Raw genomic sequence first — 8,196 nt, forward strand, 5'->3', positions numbered from 1 at the left:
GGGATTTGATGAGCCCACAGGGTTACAAAGAGTCAGACATGACTGAGTGACTGAACAACAATAACAACAATGTATACATAGGGAATATAGTCAATAATATTGTTACAACTTTGTATGGTAATGAATGATAATGGGAATTTGAATTTCAAGGGTGATTCTTGCATAATGTATTTGATTGTCAGATAACTAAGTTGTATACCTCAAAATAATATAACATTCTATATCAGCTGATTTTCACTAATTATGCATGTTTACTTATTTGAAAGTGAAAGTGTTAGTCACTCAGTCCACCTATTTGAGACTCTTTGCAACCCCATAGTCTGTAGCCCATCAGGCTCTTTTGTCCATAGAATTCTCCAGGCAAGAATACTGGAGTAGGTTGCCATTCTCTTCTCCAGGGGATCTTTCCGAACCAGGGATTGAACCTGGATCTCCTATATTACAGGCAGATTCTTTACTGTCTGAGCCACAAGGGAAGCCCATTTATTTTTTTTTAATACTTCCTATTTTCCCAAGAGTTTTTTAATGAGGAGTCAGTTTTGAAATTTACTCAGTAACTTTCTGGTAAAGTTCTAAAGTTCATTTTCTAAAATGTTTATGTAACTTTGTCTAAATCCAAATATTGTTCATTATTTCTCTTAGTATTATGTGATATTCTGTGGGATTTCAGAAATTTTCTCTTCATAGACACATTAAAAATTTAGCTAGGAGACCGTGTAGATCATATTTGACTTTCTGTACACATAGGTGGAACCAGACTACAGAATGAGTTGGAATTGGGGAAGAATGGAGCAGAGAAATCCATTAATAGTCTTTTAAACTGCCAATATGGAAAAATATATAGCCTAGAAGCAAATAATGACAACAGAAGTAAAGAGGAGGGAAGTTAATTGAGACATGTTGAGACTAAAACTGGACAACTAGAGATAGCAAGTGAAAGTACGGACAAGACAACCACATAGGTATCTGTTTGTGGCGTATGGGGGAATGGCAATGATACTTATCAGGACATTGGGGTGGATTATTATATTCTAAATTCAGTTTTGACATGTGATCTTGAAGGTGGAGGTGAGACTTTCATTTGTGTATATAAGCTACAACTCTGGATAGATTTCTCTGAAGACCGGTGATAAAGCTACAGACCAGGATGTGACCGTGCTGTACTAGAAGGCACAAGAAGGGAGACCGCTATGGGTGCTGATTAAGTATTCCACAAATGGTTTGGATCCTAGGTTCTTTCTAACCTTTGGCTCTCATTGTATATAGACTTTAAACGTTGTTAACTTTGACATGACGTTAGCATCAAATGCATGGAAAAAGGATCAGGAAAGTCCATCTGCACACGACGATGTGTCATTTGGTTTAAGAAAGTACGAGACAGCAAAAGAGACACTGATGTATAAAACAGTCTTATGGACTCAGTGGGAGAGGGAGAGGGTGGGAAGATTTGGGAGAATGACATTGAAACATGTAAAATATCATGTAAGAAACGAGTTGCCAGTTCAGGTTCGATACACGATACTGGATGCTTGGGGCTAGTGCACTGGGATGACCCAGAGGGATGGTATGGGGAGGGAGGAGGGAGGAGGGCTCAGGATGGGGAACACATGTATACCTGTGGCGGATTCATTTTGATATTTGGCAAAACTAATACAATTATGTAAAGTTTAAAAATAAAATAAAATTAAAAAAAAAAGAAAGGCAGACCTCAGAAACTGACTTTGGTTTATATCTCATTGAATAATTCTGGACTATATGCCTACCTTACAACACTCCATAACTAAGGAAAATGAGATTATAGTAACTGGTTTAGAAAAAAATCATATCACATTGGAAAGGGAAAACTCAGTTCAGTCTACCTCATGTGTGTTTCTTTCCTATAAGTGTCCTTTTTTATTCACATAAAACACTCCACCTCTGACACTTCTGATCACCAGATGTAGAGGTTTCTCCCCATACCAAGCTAATATCCACAACAACTTAACTCAATTCTGGGTGTCCTAGGTCCTAAGTTGCTTCAGTCATATTTGATTCTTTGCAAACCTACGGACTATAGCCACCATGTGCCTCTGTCTATGGGATTCTCCAGGCAACAGTACTGGAGTGGGTTACCATGCCCTCCTCCAGGGGATCTTTCCTACCCAGGGATCAAACTTGCGTCTCCTGCATTGGCAGGCAAGTTCCTTACCACTAGCACCGCCACCTGGGTAGCCCACAATCTAACTTAATCCTTACAACACTATGCATTTGAAGCTAGTGTTAGAGCTCATGGGTTAAGGGCTTAGTCCCACTAGACTCTTTCTGTTATTTAAGTTGCCCATCTCAGTAATAGGTCCCCAGATTATACACAATTTTTGTCCAATTTGGCTACAAATCAGAGGTTCCCAGGATCCCCTCCTCAGCTTCTATTAATTTGTTAGAGTGGTTCACAGATCTTAGGAAATATTTACCTACATTTACTTGTTTAATTAAAAATATGATAAAGGAGCTACACAAATATCCAGATGAAGAAATACACAAGCAAAGACTGAGATGGTCTCAAGTACAGCAGCTTCTGTGCCTCTGGAGTCAGGGTGTATCACCCTCTCTAGGTTAGTGGATGTGTTCACCAACACTGCCTTTCTACAATCTAAGAAGTTTTCAGCTGCCCACGTTGGGTGAGATCAGTTCTCACAGATCCTCTCATTTATCCTGATATCTCCAATTCCTTCTGGATTTTATTTGTTCTACCACTTTTAGGAGGGTTAATAAATTGTGTTTTATTCATATTTTGAATATTGCATAGTTTAGAGAAATTAGGTTGATATATATATAATAGGGGCTTCCCTGGTGGCTCAGTTGGTAAAGAACCTGTCTGCAGTGTAAGAGGCCCGGGTTTGATCACTCAGTCAGAAAGATCCCCTGGAGAAGGGAATGGCAACCCACTGCACTATCCTTACCTGGAGAATGCCATGGACAGAGGAGCCTGTTGGACTACAGCCCATGGGGTCGCAAAGAGTCAGACACGACTGAGCAACTAACACACACACACACACACACACACACATACTAATAGAGACATTATCAAATCATATTGATAGATATGAAATGAAATGGCAAAATACATAGTTTCAAACTTACAGAAAAAAATTTAATATTTTTTAAGAATATGTTTTAAATATGAATTATCAATAAAATTTAGGAAGGATACATGCCAAATTTTGGGGGAAGGAAATATGGTATTTATGGATATTCAAAGGAACTTTTTAATGTAACTGTTCAGGCTTTTGAGACATTTTTAAACTTGCAATTTATGTATTTGAAAGTAATATTATATTAAAGTGACAAATATGAAAAGCCTTAATTATATAGCTTTGATAACTGCTTTAATGTCCTAAGGGATTCTGTGCTTTGCTGACACAATTCTAGAACATAGAAAAAGAAGAAACGATCATTTACCCGCTTCTCAAAAATAACATTATTATCATAAAATATTTCTTTCTATACTGATACCTCTAATTCTCTTGTTCACCTTCCTTAACCTTTAAAAAATCATGGAAATTTTAAGATAACAGCACAATGACTGTGGGTTAATGCAAAGCTAAATTGGACCAAAGTTATCTTGGCACATTGTCATGCTTTTTTTTTTTTTTTTAATTTCTCTTTCAACTTTAATACCCAGCATTTGTTAAGTGAAGCAGTACATAAAAAAGGAATCTTAGAATCCTGTTTGGACACTGTTTGGGAAGAAAACCAGGTTTTGAGAGGGGCACTCTGTCTCAGCCACTGGCCAGAAAACCATCTTTCTGTTTGAAATCTGTTCAATCTGAGAGCGATATGGTGACTTGGGGAAGGAAGGTGACCTCTCCCTTGTAAGGTGGACTGGCTCCGTTTCCCTCTGTGTTTTCCACCACTGTTTATAACACTTGTGCTGAATGCTTGTAGTGACAGTAATAGTCATAAAATATGGCTCAAATTTCATTTTTAATTGAAATATAGATTAATTTACAATGTTGTGTACATTAGATATATAGTTGTGTGCATATGTTAATTCCAAACTAATAATTTAATCTCCCTCCCCTCCACCCCATTTGGTAACCATAAGATTGCTCTTTGTATCTGCAATTTTGTTTCTGCTCTGTAAATAAGCTCATTTATATCACCATTTTTTAAGTTTTCCACATATAAGTGATATTGTATGATATTTGTCTTTCTCTGTTGACTAACTTCACATAATATGATAATCTTTAGGTACATTCATGTTACTGAAAATGGCATTATTTTATTCTTCTTTTATGGCTGAGTAATAGTATTCCATTGTGTATGTATGTATGTATGTATATATATATATATATATATATATATATATATATATATATATACACATATACCACATCTTCTTTATCCATTCCATCAAAGGTCATTTAGGCTGCTTCCATGTCTTGGCTATTGTAGAAAGTGCCGCTATGAACATTAGGGTGCATATATGTTTTCAAATTAGAGTTCTCTCCAAATATAGACCCAGAAGTGGAATTGCAAGATCATACGGTAACTCTCTTATTCAGTTCTATTACTGACAAAAGTAAGTAAATGGAAAAAAGCCTCAGTCAAATGTTTATACGGCAAAGTACCATACACTTTATAGACAACAATGAAACTGAATAGATTTTAATATAAACCTGTACCTCTTTACTATTGCTTTAGCTATTTACATAGTTTGTGTCTGTCACCTCTTTACAGAACAAAATGTCTTATTTCAGAATTTTTTTTTCTTTTACTTTTATAGACATCTCAAAATCAAGATGCTTAGAAGTCATTTTTAGTAGGAAAGCTAGTCTGGAGGTTTTAAAGTCAGACAAATTTCTGTGTATTTTGTTGTTCTAGTATTTTTGAACTTAAGACTTGGGAAAAGTCAAATTTCTCTTCTGCAAAATTGCAAGAACTGTGATTCTTCAAATAGGTAATATGTACATATATATATACTCGATTAGATCTCATGGAGTATTTTTACAAAAATTTAAGGATAATGAAGTTAAAATTCAGTAGTAAGAAAATAGTCACAAGACATAAATGATGCTGATGTTCCTTTTAAAAAGTCTTATGTTTGGTGAGGGAAAAAAGCTGAACAGAATGAAGAGCAAAACTCAGAAGGAAAAAAAGTACAACAAAAAGGGAGCATATATTCAAAGAAAAAAAGGCAAATAATACTAATAAATGGAAAAATAATTAATTTTGTAATTAAAAAATTACATCCCAGTGCCATCTCTCATCATCAAAAGACAACACATTGTATTGACAAGGCTATATTTTTAAGAAAGGGGATTTGTACTTTGTAGTTGGAAATGCAAAATGCTTTGAGTCCTATAGTGGGAATACCTAACAAAATGTATGTTTTTAAAATGCTTATCAAGGACTTGGTAGTTCATAAGTGCCAGTTATTGTACCTGATAATCTAAACTATATTTTCTAAAAGACTAGGATAATAAAGAAATACAGACAAGAAGGGAGACTAAAGAAAAAATATAAATAAAAAATGAGGGCAAATGGAAGAAAAAAAATGAGGAAAAAAGAACTTGCTGTTTGGTTTACAAAATATACAAAATATATATATTTTGCAGAGTTCAATTTATATAGTATATGTGAACAGTTTAAGGACAAATGAAGTTAAATTTTATACATTCTTTTCTGAGAACAGTCAGGAATAAACATAGTTTTCATTTCTTTATCATTTAAGCTACTCTCAAAAAAGAAATCTGTTACAAGTGAGGGAATAGAACTGGTCTATAATGTTAATAAGTGGAGTTACTCTGCCTATGAAATATATAATTTTATACACAGATTCAAAATTAGTAAAAATATTCAGCTTAGAAACGTGCCATCAGCATCTGGGGTCTCCTTTGGATGTAGATGGGCTTTCCTCAAGTCATTTGATAAACAAATTTTTCTCACAGTTTGTAAAAGAATTTGATTCAATTCAGTTTGCTCACACATATCAACTTTAGCAATAAATTTGTTTCTAAGAGTCAAGTTTTGTGTGAGAAATGTAGCATTAGATTATTGCCCTAGATAAGAGTTAAAAATAAAGAACCTCCAAATATATTATAGACCTATGCACTTTTAATGCCAAAAAGGAAGATTCAAGCAGTGGAGAAATTGCTTATAAAATATATTAGTATAGTTATTTTTATGAGAATATTCATTTTGCATAACCAAAGAACTCTCTGTTGGGTGAAGCTTTTAAACTTCCTTTCTACACATTATTAGCTCCTGAGAGCTGAGATTGATTCAATAAATCTTTATTTTCAATTTGGAATTTAGCACATTTCCTAGGACTTAAATTTTGCACGGGAGAAGTGTTTGTCTGCTCTCAAGCACCTAAACATTTAGTTCTTCTTTCCATTCTAGAACTTCTTAGTTCACCTCTTCTGGTCACATTAGAAATGTACTAAATGGAAGAAGCAAACCAGTCCATGGTATCTGAGTTCATTTTTCGTGGACTCTGTGATTCAAGGGAGCTCCAGAAATTCCTCTTCCTGCCATTTTCTGCACTCTACCTGATGACCGTCCTGGGCAACCTTTTCATTGCATTCTTAATCATCACTGACTCCCATCTCCATTCCCCAATGTACTTCCTCTTAGCCAATCTCTCATTTGTTGACTTCTGCCTTTCCTCAGTCACCACTCCTAAACTGATCACAGACTTCCTAAAGGATAATAAAACCATCTCCTTTGGGGGCTGCATGAGTCAGATCCTCTTTATACATTTTCTTGCAGGAGATGAGATGGTACTGCTTGTGACAATGGCCTATGACCGTTGTGTAGCCATCTGCAAGCCACTCCATTACTCCAGAATTATGGACAGACAAAAGTGCATCTGGCTAGCTCTGATATCATGGATCATTGGCTTTGTACATGCCATAAGTCAACTAGCTATGATTTTAGATCTTTCTTTCTGTGGACCCAGAATAGTGGACAGCTTTTTCTGTGATATTCCCGAAGTGATCAAACTAGCCTGCATGGATACCCATACTCTGAGAATATTGATAAATGCTGACAGTGGTGTCTTGGCTGTAACTTGCTTCATTCTCTTGCTGATCTCTTACACCTACATCCTGGTAACTATTCACCTTCATTCCAAGGATGGGGCATCAAAGGCACTCTCTACCTGTACTTCCCACATCACAGTGGTGGTGCTGTTCTTTGGACCCTGCATTTTCGTCTATTTCTGGCCACTTAGCATCACTTGGGTGGACAAGGTACTTTCTGTGTTTTATACGGTAATTACACCTCTTTTGAATCCAGCCATTTACACACTGAGAAATAAAGAAATTAAAAATGCAGTAAAGCGACTGATAAGTCAGCATAAGAATACAAAGTACAATTTTTAAAGCTTTCATATAATCAGTAATTCTACTGTTTGCTCCCTAATTTGGACATAGTTTGACGTGTTAACTAAACTATAAATGTTCATATCTGTAAGTTATCAGTAATCTCAGATATATTTTTTGTGTTTATTCCATTAAGAAAATATGTTCCAAAAGCTAATACATGTATTCTTACCACTTGGAGAAAATAAAAATTTGTCTAAATATTCTTGTGTATTGTAAAAAAAAAAAAATGCCTGGTGATTATAATAAGAATTCAGTTCAGTTCAGTTCACTCGCTCAGTCATGTCCGACTCTTTGCGACCCCATGAATCGCAGCACGCCAGGCCTCCCTGTCCATCACCAACTCCCGGAGTTCACTCAGACTCACGTCCATCAAGTCAGTGATGCCATCCAGCCATCTCATCCTCTGTCATCCCCTTCTCTTCCTGCCCCCAATCCCTCCCAGCATCAGAATCTTTTCCAATGAGTCAACTCTTCACATGAGGTGGCCAAAATACTGGAGTTTCAGCTTTAGCATCATTCCTTCCAAAGAAATCCCAGGGCTGATCTCCTTCAGAATGGACTGGTTGAATCTCCTTGCAGTCCAAGGGACTCTCAAGAGTCTTCTCCAACACCACAGTTCAAAAGCATCAATTCTTTGGCACTCAGCCTTCTTCACAGTCCAACTCTCACATCCATACATGACCACTGGAAAAACCATAGCCTTGACTAGATGGACCTTTGTTGGCAAAGTAATGTCTCTGCTTTAATTATAAAATAACAATTTATTTCTATGGATGGTGCTAATGGTAAGAACTTGCCTGCCAATGCAGGAGACAAGAGGTGTGGG

At 36.1% G+C, this 8,196-nt stretch overlaps 1 pseudogene; it reads left to right on the forward strand.

Annotated features, from left to right (window-relative positions):
• Positions 1-6,419: 6,419 nt before the first annotated feature.
• On the forward strand, positions 6,420-7,367 carry LOC109564309 (olfactory receptor 4K3-like; annotated as a pseudogene).
• Positions 7,368-8,196: the final 829 nt, after the last annotated feature.

The sequence above is a fragment of the Bos indicus genome, chromosome 10 (genome assembly GCF_029378745.1).
Source record: "Bos indicus isolate NIAB-ARS_2022 breed Sahiwal x Tharparkar chromosome 10, NIAB-ARS_B.indTharparkar_mat_pri_1.0, whole genome shotgun sequence".
NCBI classification, from domain to species: domain Eukaryota; kingdom Metazoa; phylum Chordata; class Mammalia; order Artiodactyla; family Bovidae; genus Bos; species Bos indicus.